At 41.0% G+C, this 19013-nt stretch overlaps 3 non-coding genes across 3 annotated transcripts; all 3 read right to left on the bottom strand.

The window, feature by feature from the left end:
* Positions 1 to 16579: 16579 nt before the first annotated feature.
* Positions 16580 to 16654, bottom strand: Trnas-cga (transfer RNA serine (anticodon CGA)). The gene has a single exon. It is a non-coding gene; the product is annotated as a tRNA-Ser (tRNA).
* Positions 16655 to 16879: 225 nt separating this feature from the next.
* Positions 16880 to 16954, bottom strand: Trnas-cga (transfer RNA serine (anticodon CGA)). The gene has a single exon. It is a non-coding gene; the product is annotated as a tRNA-Ser (tRNA).
* Positions 16955 to 17779: 825 nt separating this feature from the next.
* Positions 17780 to 17854, bottom strand: Trnas-cga (transfer RNA serine (anticodon CGA)). The gene has a single exon. It is a non-coding gene; the product is annotated as a tRNA-Ser (tRNA).
* Positions 17855 to 19013: the final 1159 nt, after the last annotated feature.

The raw sequence follows: 19013 nt of genomic DNA, 5'->3' as shown, positions 1-19013 counted from the left end.
TTGAGGTTCGCCGATGACATTGTAATTCTGTCAGAGACGGCAAAGGACTTGGAAGAGCAGTTGAACGGAATGGACAGTGTCTTGCAAGGAGGATATAAGATGAACATTAACAAAAGCAAAACGAGGATAATGGAATGTAGTCAAATTAAATCGGGTGATGCTGAGGGAATTAGATTAGGAAATGAGACACTTAAAGTAGTAAAGGAGTTTTGCTATTTAGGAAGTAAAATAACTGATGATGGTCGAAGTAGAGAGGATATAAAATGTAGACTGGAAATGGCAAGGAAAGCGTTCCTGAAGAAGAGAAATTTGTTAACATCGAATATAGATTTATGTATCAGGAAGTCGTTTCTGAAAGTATTTGTTTGGAGTGTAGCCATGTATGGAAGTGAAACATGGACAATAACTAGTTTGGACAAGAAGAGAATAGAAGCTTTCGAAATGTGGTGCTACAGAAGAATGCTGAAGATAAGGTGGATAGAGCACGTAACTAATGAGGAGGTATTGAATAGGATTGGGGAGAAGAGAAGTTTGTGGCACAACTTGACTAGAAGAAGGGATCGGTTGGTAGGACATGTTTTGAGGCATCAAGGGATCACAAATTTAGCATTGGAGGGCAGCGTGGAGGGTAAAAATCGTAGAGGGAGACCGAGACATGAGTACACTAAGCAGATTCAGAAGGATGTAGGTTGCAGTAGGTACTGGGAGATGAAGCAGCTTGCACAGGATAGAGTAGCATGGAGAGCTGCATCAAACCAGTCTCAGGACTGAAGACAACAACAAAAGGTAATGGTATAAAAGAATCTGTGAAGAAATTATTAATGAATTTTGTAAACCAATGAGAAAAATTTTTTAAATAAGAAATGTTGTCTCATTTGGTATAGATGATTTATGGCAAGCTGATCTGGAAGAAATGGACTCAGGCAACTTGAAAGAAATTTTAAAAATAAATAAAATATACAAAACATTTATTAACTATTATTGAGTTTTTTTCAAAATTTGTCTGGACTATTCCAGTGAAAGTTAAAAAAGGTAAAAATGTAGCTCGTACTTTTAAAAAAATATGCGCCAGCAAGAGAACTCCAAGAAATCAACAAATAGATATTGGGAAAGAATTCTACAACAAAGAGTTTCAAGAACTTATGGAATATTAATAATTATTTAACTTTTACTGAATTAAAAGCATCTGGTGTTGAAAGATTTAATAGAACATTGAAGGAAAGAATGTGTAATAGATTTGCTCTCCAAGCACATTATAAGTGGACTGAATTATTTGCAAAACTTCTTTATGCATACAATAATAAAACAATTTAACAATAACACTGAAGCCATTGGAAGTCAATGATAAAACTTGTAAGGCAGTTCCTGTCCAATCTAATTATAAACCAAAATTAAAAATAATATATGAAGTTAGAATTAGTAAAATTAAAACAATTTTTGACAGATCTCCAGTAATTCAAGCTATAACATTTCGAGGTTCCATGTAATTCGGGCTGGTCTTAAGAAAATTAAAATTTTACATAAGATTAGAATGAAAACCTGTTTTCATACGTTGTCCACATGTACAGTTCACATAAATTCGAATGTGCTACATTTTGAACTTGCTTTCAATTTTCCATGCAGAATACAGGTAAAACTTTCCCACTTAGAGATTTCGTTCATAATGCAAGATATACCAATGGCCTCAGACTGCTAATGCATTTCTGTTACAGAGGGACAGATACCATCAGGTTTTGCAGAGTGCACTTGCTCCTTCTTTGTCGACCCTTCACTAATTGGGACCACCTTACATTCAGTTGTATAGAGGATACCATCGTTAGTGCTACACCTGTTGTTTCTCAACCACAGTGGTGATTAAAATACAGTAACAATACACATTTTGCAATCTTTGCTGACTATTGTTGTTTGTACTCTAGTTACTTGTGTAGTTACATCTGTACTGTAGTGAGCCCACTTTTGTCAGTAATTCTATAGTGTTGTGTGTATGTACAGGATACAGTACACATAACTATGCGTTCCTTAATGTTTAAATTCATAAATTACGATGAGTGGTAGGAGGAAGAGAAAATTTGTGCCTTTGAATGTGAAATATGAGGCTTTGAAAAGACTACACAAACGATAAATGTTAAAAAAAACTTACTGCTGAGTGTGGAGTCGTTTAAGTGACAGTTGGAGATTGGCATGGAAAAAGACAAAATTGAGAAATTTTCGTCAAACGAGTGTTTTATTTCGTCACTTAAACGGAACTAAATGAAGAAATCTGAGTATGAAAAAACGAGTGAAGCTTTGTTTGTTTGGTTTACTCAACAAAGACAAAAAGGAAATCCAAATTCAGTTCCCATTCTGCAAGACAATGCTGTATTTCTTAGAAATGAGTTAAAGGAAGGCGAGGACTATGTTACTGCAAGTATAGAATGGTTAGATAGGTAGAAGAAGCGTTACAGCATAAGGCAGTTTGAAATTTGCATTGAAAAACTTTCTGCGGATTCTCAAAGTGTTACAAATTAAGAAAAAATATTACTCCTAATCATCTGTATAGCTGTGATGAAACAGGGCTAAATTATAAAATGATTCCATCTAAAACTCTAGCCTCAAAAGAAGCAAAGGCTGCCGCTCGCTATAAAAGACGTAAAGAGAGTTAACAGTTCTTGCTGCACCGAAAGCAAGTAGAGACCATAAACTGAAGTTGCTGGTATTAGGAAAGCCTGCTAAGCTTTAAAAAATATCACTGCTTCTGCACTGCCTGTTAAATAATTCAACTAAAAACCTGCATGAATGAAAAAAAATTTAAGAATTGGTTTTTCGACGATCTTCTTCTAGAGAAAGGTAAATAAAGGAAAACTTCTTACCGTACAAAGCAATCTTAACGCTTGACAACGCTGGTTTACAGCTTGATGAGGAAGAATTATAATGTGACGCTATTCATGCATTGTTCTTACTCCTAACGTAATGAGTTTAATATATTCTATGGACAAAGACGTTTTACAATGCTTGAAAAAAGATATCGTCGTCCTTTGCTTCAGACACTTCAACAAACAACAGAAGCTGAAAGAACCATAGAACAATTTCTAAAACAAACGACCACAAAAGATGCAGTTTTCTTAATAGCCGATTCACGGTCTGAAATAAAGGTGCAGACACTAAAAAAAAGCCTTGAACTAGATTTTATGGAATGAAACGAGTGCTTACAGTAGAGAGCATGATTGCCTTTCATTGGTAGAACAGTTGAAAAAGCTTGCTGGATATAAAAATACGAGTGATGTTTCTAAATGGATGAACAGTGATGAACCACTTGAAGTGACTGATCTTGCAATCGTTGAAATGGTTAGTGAACCCATTGAAGACAGTGACTACAAAGAATTGCCTGAAGAAATTGTACCAGTGATCACTCACACTGAGAGTTTGGAGCTCTAGCTTTGGCATTGCATTATATCGAGTAGCAAGCTGAAGCTACTCCCGCTGACACCTTGCTTCCTAGAAGATGACCCTATATTGCTGCTAAAATGGGGTCCTATTTTAAAACAAAGGATTATGGGCGATTTTTTAAAAAATGTAACTTACTTTTTTGCAACTTGGAAGTGTGTGCCCATATATGTACACATAACACAGGTATGTACTTTATTGTTTTTGTTTATTTTTAATCATTATTGTGCTCATTAAACATTTATTCACAATTCACACTTTCATTTAGTGATATTTCCCTGGTAGCCGAGTTTTTTGTAATTCGAGGTTACCTGAGCCCCAATTAGCTCAATTTACCAGGGCTCCACTGTACCGCCAAATTTTCGAAATTGGAAATGTTATTCTTTCTTATACAATCACATACAAGATGAAGACACTGGATGGAGAACAAGAGAATTGAATTTTTTATGAGAAAGAGCTACAGAAAACAAACTCTTCATATTTATATGGTGTCAAAAAGTTTTGAGAAAGAAAGGAGATGAAATATATATTAAAAGGCTAGGTTTTGATAATGCCCAAAATACTTGGTTAAATAAAAAAAATTATTTTACAAAAGATATCTTACATTTTGTAAAAGTTGGTGTCAGTTCAATGAAAGTAATTTCTGTACAAATTAATACTCTGATTCAATTCTTCTTTCAATTTATTGCACAAGTTGACTGAGTTAAGATTATATTCCACACCTATTGTTTCTTCACAATTGGGTGTATATCTTCAAGTGCATATAATCATGTTTGTCTTTGCCATCTAGTCACATAGTGATCATAGTCAGCTTAGCCTCGTGATATCCAAAACCACTATCAAGTACAGGATTACATCAAGTTTTTAAATGAAATGGTGTAGTCAACACATATTCAGCTAAAAATAAATATATTCTTTAATAATTTTTTTCTATGTATCTTTGGATAAATGTGGTTTTAAGAACAAAATGCATGGCACTACAAACACATGATTTTCAGGATTAACTGCAGGAATAAATTATGTGTTTGGGCACATTAATAGAGTGTTGAATTTCTTCAAAGATAACACATTCTATGAATACAATGAATTCACAAAAGAAGTAGTTAGAGCTGGTGCAGCTGATTTACCTTTATCTGGTATCGTTTACAATAAATCGACATCATTAATTCTTGGTGTAATAGATATATTAAAATATACATTACAAAAACTAGAGCATAAAATTTTTTAAACATTTGTAATAAAAGTTATTCTAGTTAAATGGAAGCTTCAAGCTGTATCAGACAACAACTAAAGCAGTCTTCAGACTGTATCTGTGTAAATACACTCCTCGAAATGGAAAAAAGAACACATTGACACCGGTGTGTCAGACCCACCACACTTGCTCCGGACACTGCGAGAGGGCTGTACAAGCAATGATCACACGCAAGGCACAGCGGACACACCAGGAACCACGGTGTTGGCCGTCGAATGGCGCTAGCTGCGCAGCATTTGTGCACCGCCGCCGTCAGTGTCAGCCAGTTTGCCGTGGCATACGGAGCTCCATCGCAGTCTTTAACACTGGTAGCATGCCGCGACAGCGTGGACGTGAACCGTATGTGCAGTTGACGGACTTTGAGCGAGGGCATATAGTGGGCATGCAGGAGGCCGGGTGGACGTACCGCCGAATTGCTCAACACGTGGGGCGTGAGGTCTCCACAGTACACCGATGTTGTCACCAGTGGTCGGCGGAAGGTGCACGTGCCCGTCGACCTGGGACCGGATCGCAGCGACGCACGGATGCACGCCAAGACCGTAGGATCCTACGCAGTGCCGTAGGGGACCGCACCGCCACTTCCCAGCAAATTAGGGACATTAGTGCACCTGGGGTATCGGCGAGGGCCAGTCGCAACCGTCTCCATGAAGCTGGGCTACGGTCCCGCACACCGTTAGGCCGTCTTCCGCTCACGCCCCAACATCGTGCAGCCCGCCTCCAGTGGTGTCGCGACAGGCGTGAATGGAGGGACGAATGGAGATGTGTCGTCTTCAGCGATGAGAGTCGCTTCTGCCCTGTTGTCAATGATGGTCGTATGCGTGTTTGGCGCCGTGCAGGTGAGCGCCACAATCAGGACTGCATACGACCGAGGCACACAGGGCCAACACCCAGCATCATGGTGTGGGGAGCGATCTCCTACACTGGCTGTACACCTCTGGTGATCGTCGAGGGGACACTAAATAGTGCACGGTACATCCAAACCGTCATCGAACCCATCGTTCTACCATTCCTAGACCGGCAAGGGAACTTGCTGTTCCAAGAGGACAATGCACGTCCGCATGTATCCCGTGCCACCCAACGTGCTCTAGAAGGTGTAAGTCAACTATCCTGGCCAGCAAGATCTCCAGATCTGTCCCTCATTGAGCATGTTTGGGACTGGATGAAGCGTCGTCTCACGCGGTCTGAACGTCCAGCACGAACGCTGGTCCAACTGAGGCGCCAGGTGGAAATGGCATGGCAAGCTGCTCCACAGGACTACATCCAGCATCTCTACGATCGTCTCCATGGGAGAATAGCAGCCTGCATTGCTGCGAAAGGTGGATATACACTGTACTAGTGGCGACATTGTGCATGCTCTGTTGCCTGTGTCTATGTGCCTGTGGTTCTGTCAGTGTGATCATGTGATGTATCTGACCCCAGGAATGTGTCAATAAAGTTTCCCCTTCCTGGGACAATGAATTCACGGTGTTCTTATTTCAATTTCCAGGAGTGTATTTCAAAACTGAGAGGTAAACTGATAATTTTATATCATGGAAATACGCAAAGGACGGTTACAGGACAATGTGTAGACAATATGTAAATAAATACCAGACAAGAATATGCAATAGTAAACGAAATCCTTGTGTTTGTGGAAAAAATAAGACATCTTGGCCTGATAAGCCTAATTAATACCAAATTCTTCATAATTTTATTTTTATTTAATAAGATATTCAAATGGAGCAATTCATGATTGCTCAACTTAGTGATTATTATAGAATAAATAATTTTACAAGATATAGCAGATAAAATAGAACTACTTTAATTACAATTATTAATACACATTCTTGGAAACAGTTATCTTATCCTAAACTTAGGAATAATGATGTAAATTTTCGAAATAATGAAAATAACCAGTTGAAATAAATATCTCCTTCTTCTACTAATGTATTTGAGAAATCAAGAGACAAAATAACAGACAGATATTATCTAAAGTGTGCGTCATTTATGACGGCGACCGAGTTTAGGTTCGTTCTGTGCATCTGACGTCACAAAACACAGCCAGCCAATGAACAGAGAACGACGATGCAAGAGCTCGACTGCAGTGCAGAGCATGCATGAGTGTGTTCAAGTTTACAAACGTTCAGTCATAAATAAAGTAACTGAAAAAATCAATGTCTTGATAGCAGACTTTGTTTTATAGAATGTTTGGAAAATGCATTCTTTCTACCAATTGCTAATTAATTAAACCAAACAAGCAATAAGCCTCCTAATTCAGGCAATAGCAAGGAAAGGTGTTTGTATCATTCTCACTAAATGCTTTTTCGCAATAAAGAACAGGAGTAACTGTGTATTTCCTATTGTACCTCGACGATACATGAGTAATTTATAATCATACCAACAGTGTTTGTCGTTATTTTGGGTGATGTTTAAACTCCTCCAGGAGGTATATTAAATGACAAGCTGCATTAGTGTAATGGTTAAAGTGTGTGGCTGCTAAGTGAAAGGTTCTGAGTTCAAACCTTGTTCAGTGCTTAACATTCATTTAAAATCTCTTGTGGCAACTAAAATCGTCCATATGGAAAGTATACGCTATGGACTTTTACCTCTGCAAACTCATCAAAATTTTGTGCAATGGTTTACTACATCTAATGCTGCACAATAACTACGTTGAACATCGAAACAAAATTAAGTCATTTATGGGGGGAAGGTATCAGTCAAGAAGATGTGTATAAAATCAAATTTTTGGGCCAAACAGTTTTTGCGAAATCGAATGATAAAGTGTGTCAAAGCAGTGGAAACACCATGTGTCTGCACAGGCGAGCAGTGGAATGATGACAAAATCGCGCACATCCCGGAATGCGAGGAGCACATCTCTGTAGCAGCGAAAGGGTTAATCAGGCCGTGGTGGCTTTACTTCATAAACTGCGCGCTCCCATCCTAAACATAAGTTGTGAACTATACTATGGCGCTGCTTCTCTTTGCGTGTACAGCTGGCAACACGGCAATCTCCCGTGTCTGCCTAGATAAAAGAATTGAACTATAGTTGATAAAGTGTTTCCTGAAAGACTGCAAACAATAAATTACGAAAATATTCTAAACTTAATTGAGCCTAATTTTTCCTTGAATCCATCAAAGGCGAAAATTATGAAAACAGTGAAATATGATTCAAAGCTATGTCATGAAGCAAATTTTAAACTTTTTGTTTGTAACGAATATAGAGAAGGGAAAATGTTATGGAATTTACATTAAAAACACAAAACTGTAGACTCACCAGAGAAAGAGAGAGAGAGAGAGAGAGAGAGAGAGAGAGAGAGAGAGAGAGAGAGAGAGAGAGAGAGAGAGTAGTTAATTAGCAAAGTTGAGAGAGGTGAGTAAAGTATTTTATCAAAAGCACATGGTTCTAGTTGGGCGTTAAAATGGAATAACTGACTTGCAATTAGCAATTAATGGGTTCATTCTATTAAAACCTTCATTTTACATCGAATTGTCACAAACAATAAAAAGTAAAAATCATGTATTAATGTGAAAAATAATGAATAAAGATCTTTTCTGTGGCCTATAAAATTTTCTTTGTTTCCTGTAGATGAAAAATACAGGTAGAGTCACAAAATATAAAAGTGTAGGTCTTGCTATTGCTCAGAAACCTGAAAATTTTTAATTGCCTGTAGCAGTTGAGGATGATATTAATGCATATATTAATGTTTATTCATCCGATGAAGAATATTAAGTGTACCTATTACAAACAAGAAAGTAAGAAAAATATAAATTTGCTTTATTTCAAAAATGGTGAAAATTCACATCTTGGTTACATAAATAATTTATCTAAGGTTGTTTTGAATCAAATAACAAAACATAAAGAACCAAAACTTATTTGTAATATGTGTATACTCCATTTCAACAGTATAGAAAAATTAAATTGTCACATGTCAGATTTCTTAGTTAACAAACCATTAAAAGTATAATTACCAGAGAAAGGTTAATAAGCTAGTTAAAAGTTATTAACATACACAGAAAGTTCCATTCGTTATTGATGCTCATTTTGAAAGTTTGTTATGAAAATGAATAATTGTCAACCAAATCCAGGAAACTCATGTGCACTGAAATATGAGAAACATGATTGAGGCGGTTTATGTTATTGTATTAAATACATCGATGGATATTACAAGAATTCAGTCACATATCGAAGGCGGGAGGAGGAAAGGGGGGAAAGAAAAAATGGGAGAGGTGGGGTGGTACATGGTTAGAAACCTACACGACTGGAAATTGAAATAAGAACACCGTGAATTCATTGTCCCAGGAAGGGGAAACTTTATTGACACATTCCTGGGGTCAGATACATCACATGATTACACTGACAGAACCACAGGCACATAGACACAGGCAACAGAGCATGCACAATGTCGGCACTAGTACAGTGTATATCCACCTTTCCCAGCAATGCAGGCTGCTATTCTCCCATGGAGACGATCGTAGAGATGCTGGATGTAGTCCTGTGGAACGGCTTGCCATGCCATTTCCACCTGGCGCCTCAGTTGGACCAGCGTTCGTGCTGGACGTGCAGACCACGTGAGACGACGCTTCATCCAGTCCCAAACATGCTCAATGGGGGACAGATCCGGAGATCTTGCTGGCCAGAGTAGTTGACTTACACCTTCTAGAGCACGTTGGATGGCACGGGATACATGCGGACGTGCATTGTCCTCTTGGAACAGCAAGTTCCCTTGCCGGTCTAGGAATGGTAGAACGATGGGTTCGATGATGGTTTGGATGTACCGTGCACTATTCAGTGTCCCCTCGACGATCACCAGACGTGTACAGCCAGTGTAGGAGATCGCTCCCCACACCATGATGCCGGGTGTTGGCCCTGTGTGCCTCGGTCGTATGCAGTCCTGATTGTGGCGCTCACCTGCACGGCGCCAAACACGCATACGATCATCATTGGCACCAAGGCAGAAGCGACTCTCATCGCTGAAGACGACACGTCTCCATTCGTCCCTCCATTCACGCCTGTCGCGACACCACTGGAGGCGGGCTGCACGATGTTGGGGCGTGAGCGGAAGACGGCCTAACGGTGTGCGGGACCGTAGCCCAGCTTCATGGAGACGGTTGCGAATGGTCCTCGGCGATACCCCAGGAGCAACAGTGTCCCTAATTTGCTGGGAAGTGGCGGTGCGGTCCCCTACGGCACTGCATAGGATCCTAGGGTTTTGGCGTGCATCCGTGCGTCGCTGCGATCCGGTCCCAGGTCGACGGGCACGTGCACCCTCCGCCGACCACTGGCGACAACATCGATGTACTGTGGAGATCTCACGCCCCACGTGTTGAGCAATTCGGCGGTACGTCCACCCGGCCTCCCGCATGCCCACTATACGCCCTCGCTCAAAGTCTGTCAACTGCACATACGATTCACGTCCACTCTGTCGCGACATGCTACCTGTGTTAAAGACTGCGATAGAGCTCCGTATGCCACGGCAAACTGGCTGACACTGACGGCGGCGGTGTACAAATGCTGCGCAGCTAGCGCCATTCGACGGCCAAGACCGCGGTTCCTGGTGTATCCGCTGTGCCGTGCGTGTGATCATTGCTTGTACAGCCCTCTCGCAGTGTCCGGAGCAAGTGTAGTGGGTCTGACACACCGGTGTCAATGTGTTCTTTTTTCCATTTCCAGGAGTGTATTTGTCATGAGAAAAATAATTGCATTTACATTACATTTGTAAAGATTAATAGTAAAAATATGCTGCTTAAAAGGAAATAATAACAATAACCTAGTGTCATATTGTGTAAGAATTAAAATAATCACAAGAGCGTAATAACAGCTAAGCAGAATTACAGTTCTACTTTTGTGGTAACAATTGCAGTCACCTAGGCTCAGGGATGGGTTCGAGAAATATATGTGTATGGTAGGTGTTAGCAATGAGCATATTTTGATGAAGCAGGGTATGATGTATTAGGGACAGTAGCACCTTCTAGGAGAAGACCATGCATACTTTAACTGTGGCTGCATGGTACAGCACATATCAGACTGCAGTCTCTGTAACAAAGAATGATTGAATAAACGATCTCTAGCATGGAAACCATGCACTTCTGGACATAAGTTCATTATACCTTTTTTGTTTTGTATCCTCTCATTGATCAGTCACTAGAGTTCTTACATGGTGGGAAAAATCACACTGTTTTTGTGTATGTCATAATTTATAATTGTTACACTTGACTCCATTCTTCTGTTTATAACTAACAATGGGGACCTAAGGTAGCATATAACGCATACTTTTCGCAATTGGCTATACAATTATTATTATTATTTTATAACTATTGTACTTGATACCATTTTTGTTTTATAAATGATAATCTGTGGTTATGTTAACATATTATGCAATCTGTTCGTCACTGGCAATAGAGTATTGTTAGTGGTTCATCAAAATATGCTCATTGCTAACACTTACCACATACCTATATTTCTTGGACAGTCCCTGAGATAAGGTGACTGCGAGTGTTACCACAACAATATAACTGTAATTCTGCTTAGCTACCATCCTGCTCTTACGATTATGTTACCTCATGCACACTATGGCATCAGTATATCACTATTTATTTGAAGCACCAAATTTAACTATTTATCTTGACAAACACACTGCAAATTCAATGTGACAAGCAAGGTTTTTCTTTTTGTTATGGCAAATAACTTTTAACCATATACCACCCCACCTCCCCCGTTTTTTCTTCTCCCATCCTCTTTCTGCCCCTTTCCCTATACCTTTCCCTAACACACTAGGATTCTTTCCCCTCCCCACTGCGCTTTCATCGTTACCTCCTTTTCCCCTCCCCATATACCACCACCCCATGACCCCCTTTTCCCCCTTACCACCCATCCTCACACCCCCTGCCTTGGTTTTTGGATTTATTCTCCTATGGCGTGTGTAATGATTTTTTTATGTAACTAGGCTTGGATGGAATATTGAATGGTATGTGTAGGGTATAAATAGAAAAATTGACTGTAAAGTGGGAGAGCTCATCGACTGTTGTGGTGTATTGAGCACCTTGTAGCACATAATGACAATCTAGGACATTAAAATGTCTTTTACCGTTATGTTTTTCCATACATGTAATTTATATAGGTGAAATGAGACTAATTTCTAAATATTTGAATACATCAACAGTTAATACGATGGCGCCATCTACCGCCTACACGGTAAGTCACAAGGACTCTGTGGGGCCTCAGTTTAGTCCACGTGAGGTCGTCAACCTGGCCTGTAGTTTTAACCCTATTGGTTCTGTGGAAGTTGTACTTTTACCTTTAGTCCATTTGACAACTCATCTAAGATCACTCTGTTTTATGAATGACAAAATATGTGCAGTATTTCGATGTATCTGCATTTTGTCTTCAAAATGTCTACGACACATGTGCATGAAAAATATATATGCAGTGGTATACAAAAGTGTTTGTAAAACTTGGGCCATCCTAAAAATGGTCGTATCTTGTGCAGATTACTGATTACTTTTTTTCATACAGTGTAAAGTCGATGTGAAGATGCCAGCACGAGTTTGTCAAAACTAGTAATTGGAATGAAGGTCTTAAAATAAAGCGATCTTGGCTTTCACAAAGAGCTAGTTTTTCACTCTCCACTATCCTACATCTCCTGCCTTAGAACTGAGTGGAGTGCTTCACTGATGAACCAGCATCAACCAGCTGCTCAAAGCTCACCAGCCACTCACCAGTTGCCAAATCACTCACCACTCACCACTCTCCAACGCACCACTCGCCACTCACCATTTACCAACCCATTCACTGCTTTCGTACCACTCTTGACTCCAAACAAAACGGATTGCAGGGTGACTCGGACGTATCATTAACCTCGATCCTTGTGCTCTTGTCTCTTTAACTGACTCATGTTGCAGATTTCTTGACTATTTAACTGATTCAGTTAGCAGCACTCTTGACTCATCTGCTCAGTCACTTTTCAGTTAAATCTGATTCCTTCTTGACACGGTGTTCTCCATTAGAGTTCAGTTCTTTGATGATACTTTGCTACATGTACATGACATGATTCTTACACATTGACAGATGTATTAAGTATGGGAAATTTTAAGAGTTAGCTTCATTGGGTATTGCAGTTGTATAATACATAGCTGAATACCTTTTTGTGAGCCAAGGATGATAAATTTCACCACTGAAATAGATCATCTTTAATAAAAATAAAAAGATTTAGCTGTGGATTGTAAGATGGGATTGTTAACTTTACCAAAGCTGTGCAGCACTTCCTACACGAAAAACACCTGAAAAATATTTGTCTGAGGCATATTTGCCTACAAACAGTAATCCCTTAAAACTGTTGGAATCCACAAAACTGCTGTACCTAACACTTTACGAAATGATTGCGAAAACATTACATATTCCAGCTACATCTCTGCATTGTGAGTGCAGCTTATCAAAAAACTGGCCAACTGCAAATGCAACTGGTGCACAGAGGGTTCTGTATAAACTTAATTATGTATATACACAGTTCATCCATCCTAGGAATGGAGAATCTCAAGGATTCTTGCCTGTTATCGATGCCGATACTGGTAAGATATTGCTCCCATTAATTCGAAGACTGTAGCAAAATCTGTACAGTAGTTACTCAGACTAGTCTGGACATACAAAAAGAAGAGAGCAGAGAACTTGAGTTTGTGTACGTAGAGAGAGAAAAATTGATAAAATATTTTTATTTACTTAATAAACAATAACTACAACTTAAATTTTTGTTTGCATGCGGCAGTGTTTGTCTGTTAGGCTTTTGATGGATGATGAGTGCAGTATCTGTTCACATTCCAAAAGATATTTTCATTTGATGTAATTACAGTTTAGCAAGCTTCAGATTTTTTTACTTTACTTGTACTGTGAAATATTACTTCTTGTCGATTTTCATGGTTCTAGGTCAATGGAAAGTAGGTCTACCCTAAAGATTTTGATGAGTGAGTTTGCGAGTATTAAAATATGCGACATATGTGACTGAATCTTTTGATTGCATTGACTTAGGAGTTAAACTTTTTTTACAATGCCAAAGAACCATAAACTTTCTTATGTGACATAGGGTCTGAACTTGATACACCACCCTGTTTTAGATAAAAAGGGGTCTCAAAAGACAGACAGGCGGACAGATGGATAAAAAATGTGAAAATTTTTTTGTGCAGTATAATTACAAACTAACCATTTTCGGAGTTTTTCCTCTGCCTGTACTGTGAAAGCTTACATCTTTCTGCATTTCATGGTTCTAGGTCAATGGGAAGTAACCAATAAGTTTTGAAGAGTGAATTTGAGGGTTTCAAAATATGTGACATAAACCGACAAATCTTTTCATTGCATTGACTTAGAAGCTTAAACTTTTTACATTGGCAAGGAACCATAAACTTTAGTACGTCGCATAGGTTTTACCTTGATACACCAAACTGTTCCAGGGGAAAAGGGTCATACCAAAAGGACAGACAAACAAACAGACTGATAAAAAATGACAAATAAATATTTCTTTCGTACTACATAACTACAAATTAACAGTTTTGTCGTGAAACCTTGCTTCTTGCCAAATTTCATGATTCTAGGGCAATGAGAACTACCCTCTAGGTTTTGAAGAGTGAGTTTTCAAGTAACAAAATATGTGACATAAATGACTGTATTTTTTGGCTGGACTGACTAATGATCTTAAAATTTTTAAATTTTCTTGGTACCATAGAACTTAATACGCAAGATAAAATTGAACCTGACACTTCTATCCATTCCTGAGGAAAAGGGTTCTTAACAGTCAGACAGACAGACACGAGGATTGACAACATAGCGATCCTTACAAGGGTTCCATTTTTACAGATTAAACCCTAAAAACGATTATATGCACTGCCAAAAGAAACTGACTCACCTTGAGTAAAATTGGTCAAATTTTGAGTGTAAATCATAATGCTGATTGGTTCCTTCCTCTTAGGCACTGTAACAGCATGAAATTCCTTCATAGTCCAGAGATGTACCGAGAACAGTGTTTCCACCAGCAGCCATGGATTAAGTCCTTTTCACACAGCAAAATTTTCACTGATGGGCTACTTTCGCATCGTTGATGACACCGGCACCAGCACTGACCTATTTGAGAGGTTTGGACATGACACAGAAATACACCACTGGTCAGTGCCAGATATCAGTATTTAAAACCCCGAGGACCAGCCCGTGCTCGTTGAATGCCATTCTGAGATCCAGTCTCTACCTTTCAGAATTGTACTTAGTGCACAATGTCACAGTTACGACTGCAGTCTCTTGGGACAAGAATCATTGACTACTGACTGACAGTCTGGGCTCTTCACAGCCAACTGTCCAATGCTACCACAGGGTCCAAAGCACACAGTGAGATCCAGCCAGCTCTGCACCATCACACTACAGCCCTCAAAGCCCATGATCAACACCTGGGACATTCCTGCCGGGCGAGCCTGCCTATATTTGGCTGTTGTAGCCAACAGCTGCTCAACACAATGCACAGGTTCCAGGAGCTCTACACTGCTCTCCTCAAAGACTGCATTTCGGCAGGTTGGTTATGACTGACTGCCTGCTGTCTGTCTGCTGTATGCTTGCTGCAGACACATTGCTCTACATTTGTGAAAGAAGGAAACTGTCAACTTAATTAAGGGTTATAGCAATGGGCTGGCTGTCTACACCGTCTGCACCTCCATGTACCTCCGACGGGGAATCTCTCACCCATACTTTCCTATATACACTCATTACACTTCGTGTCTGAAAAACTGTTGGAGGCTGTAACGGTGGATCAATGGAGGACAGAAACGAAAACAATATAATAGCAATCGCAGCCAGTGCAAGAATTCAAATAAGTTCGGACTTTAAGTTTTTTGGGCTCGTCTGGTTGCGTTTTCTCCTTTACTTTCTTTTCAGTTAGGGTACGAGAGCGACAGCCCCAGGAGACGATTCATCAGTTGCTTGGTGAGGTAGCTGAAGATGAAGTTAGTAATGGAGCTTTGCATACGGAAATAGATCGTTTAAAGGGTGAAAGAAAGAAACTGTTAACTTCTAGTATTCCTCCACTGAAGCCACCAGGCATGCACTGGACCACTCAACATCACTCTACGCTCGACCTCATGATCACAACGTGACCTTGGCTCTCTGATGCCATAACATTGGTTCCAGGGAGTGGCTGGGCCACAACATTGTCATATCCCTGAATAGTGACCATTGTGCACTGACTCTGTAGTTGCCACAAGTTCACATACCTGCGAGTCTTTGCCTCACATTTTCCCCTAACAGCAACTGACGCTATATGGAATTACAAGGTAAAATAAAATCTCTGACCAACAGAACAACTCACATAACCACATAAAGTTAAATGCACACACCTAAGGGAAGTAGTTGAGAGTAAGAAAGACAATGGTTGTACGCAGGGTACATATTTCCTAATTTACCCCTTATTTGACTGTTTTCAATGCTCATATGTCATCAATGTTCCAAAAACGTCACTTGATGGTACTAAGAAATACAGATTATATAGTGATTATCATTACCTGAGTGCGAAAACTGTCAGTGATGTGTATTTGATACCCAATATCACTGAAATATTGGACAATTTAGGACAATGCAGGTATTTTTCAGCGATTCATCTAAGAAGTGGGGTATCATCAGTTGGAAGGCACTGCCAGAAGATAAGCCAAAACCTACCATTACAGCACCATAGGGTAAGTACCAGTATCACAGAATATTATTTGGACTTAACAATTCACCAGCTATGCTTCAGAGACTACTGTATGAAGAACTTCGGGAATTAAAGACTAAGAAGTGTATGGTACACTTGAATGGCAACACAGTACTCTCAAAAGATATGAAAGAACACAAAAGTTGTTTAGAAGAAGTACTCAACAGATTACAAACAGCACCTCTGATGCAACTTCCTGGCAGATTAAAACTGTGTGCCCGACCGAGACTCGAACTCGGGACCTTTGCCTTTCGCGGGCAAGTGCTCTACCAACTGAGCTACCGAAGCACGACTCACGACCGGTACTCACAGCCTCACTTCTGCCAGTATCTGTCTCCTACCTTCCAAACTTTACAGAAGCTCTTCTGCGAAACATGCAGAACTAGCACTCCTGAAAGAAAGGATACTGTGGAGACATGGCTTAGCCACAGCCTGGGGGATGTTTCCAGAATGAGATTTTCACTCTGCAGCGGAGTGTGCGCTGATATGAAACTTCCTGGCAGATTAAAACTGTGTGCCCGACCGAGACTCGAACTCGGGACCTTTGCCTTTCGCGGGCAAGTGCTCTACCAACTGAGCTACCGAAGCACGACTCACGACCGGTACTCACAGCCTCACTTCTGCCAGTATCCGTCTTCTACCTTCCAAACTTTACAGAAGCTCTTCTGCGAAACATGCAGAACTAGCACTCCTGAAAGAAAGGATACTGTGGAGACATGGCTTAGCCACAGCCTGGGGGATGTTTCCAGAATGAGATTTTCACTCTGCAGCGGAGTGTGCGCTGATATGAAACTTCCTGGCAGATTAAAACTGTGTGCCCGACCGAGACTCGAACTCGGAACCTTTGCCTTTCGCGGGCAAGTGCTCTACTAACTGAGCTACCGAAGCACGACTCACGAACGGTACTCACAGCTTCACTTCTGCCAGTATCCACCTCCTACCTTCCAAACTTTACAGAAGCTCTTCTGCGAAACATGCAGAACTAGCACTCCTGAAAGAAAGGATACTGTGGAGACATGGCTTAGCCACAGCCTGGGGCATGTTTCCAGAATGAGATTTTCACTCTGCAGCGGAGTGTGCGCTGATATGAAACTTCCTGGCAGATTAAAACTGTGTGCCCGACCGAGACTCGAACTCGGGACCTTTGCCTTTCGCGGGCAAGTGCTCTACCAACCGAGCTACTGAAGCACGACTCACGACCGGTACTCACAGCTTCACTTCTGCCAGTATCCGTCTCCTACCTTCCAAACTTTACAGAAGCTCTTCTGCGAAACATGCAGAACTAGCACTCCTGAAAGAAAGGATACTGTGGAGACATGGCTTAGCCACAGCCTGGGGGATGTTTCCAGAATGAGATTTTCACTCTGCAGCGGAGTGTGCGCTGATATGAAACTTCCTGGCAGATTAAAACTGTGTGCCCGACCGAGACTCGAACTCGGGACCTTTGCCTTTCGCGGGCAAGTGCTCTACCAACTGAGCTACCGAAGCACGACTCACGAACGGTACTCACAGCTTCACTTCTGCCAGTATCCGTCTCCTACCTTCCAAACTTTACAGAAGCTCTTCTGCGAAACATGCAGAACTAGCACTCCTGAAAGAAAGGATACTGTGGAGACATGGCTTAGCCACAGCCTGGGGGATGTTTCCAGAATGAGATTTTCACTCTGCAGCGGAGTGTGCGCTGATATGAAACTTCCTGGCAGATTAAAACTGTGTGCCCAACCGAGACTCGAACTCGGGACCTTTGCCTTTCGCGGGCAAGTGCTCTACCAACTGAGCTACCGAAGCACAACTCACGACCAGTACTCACAGCTTCACTTCTGCCAGTATCCGTCTCCTACCTTCCAAACTTTACAGAAGCTCTTCTGCGAAACATGCAGAACTAGCACTCCTGAAAGAAAGGATACTGTGGAGACATGGCTTAGCCACAGCCTGGGGGATGTATCCAGAATGAGATTTTCACTCTGCAGCGGAGTGTGCGCTGATATGAAACTTCCTGGCAGATTAAAACTGTGTGCCCGACCGAGACTCGAAATCGGGACCTTTGCCTTTCGCGGGCAAGTGCTCTACCAACTGAGCTACCGAAGCACGACTCACGACCGGTACTCACAGCTTCACTTCTGCCAGTATCCGTCTCCTACCTTCCAAACTTTACAGGAGCTCTTCTGCGAAACATGCAGAACTTGCACTCCTGAAAGAAAGGATACTGTGGAGACATGGCTTAGAGATTTTCACTCTGCAGCGGAGTGTGCGCTGATATGAAACTTCCTGGCAGATTAAAACTGTGTGCCCGACCGAGACTCGAACTCGGGACCTTTGCCTTTCGCGGGCAAGTGCTCTACTAACTGAGCTACAGAAGCACGACTCACGAACGGTACTCACAGCTTCACTTCTGCCAGTATCCGTCTCCTACCTTCCAAACTTTACAGAAGCTCTTCTGCGAAACATGCAGAACTAGCACTCCTGAAAGAAAGGATACTGTGGAGACATGGCTTAGCCACAGCCTGGGGGATGTTTCCAGAATGAGATTTTCACTCTGCAGCGGAGTGTGCGCTGATATGAAACTACCTGGCAGATTAAAACTGTGTGCCCGACCGAGACTCGAACTCGGGACTTTTGCCTTTCGCGGGCAAGTGCTCTACCAACTG

The sequence above is a fragment of the Schistocerca gregaria genome, chromosome X, assembly GCF_023897955.1.
Source record: "Schistocerca gregaria isolate iqSchGreg1 chromosome X, iqSchGreg1.2, whole genome shotgun sequence".
NCBI lineage: Eukaryota > Metazoa > Arthropoda > Insecta > Orthoptera > Acrididae > Schistocerca > Schistocerca gregaria.
Note: the sequence above shows the minus strand (reverse complement) of the source record. Positions and strands in the feature narration are given on the sequence as shown.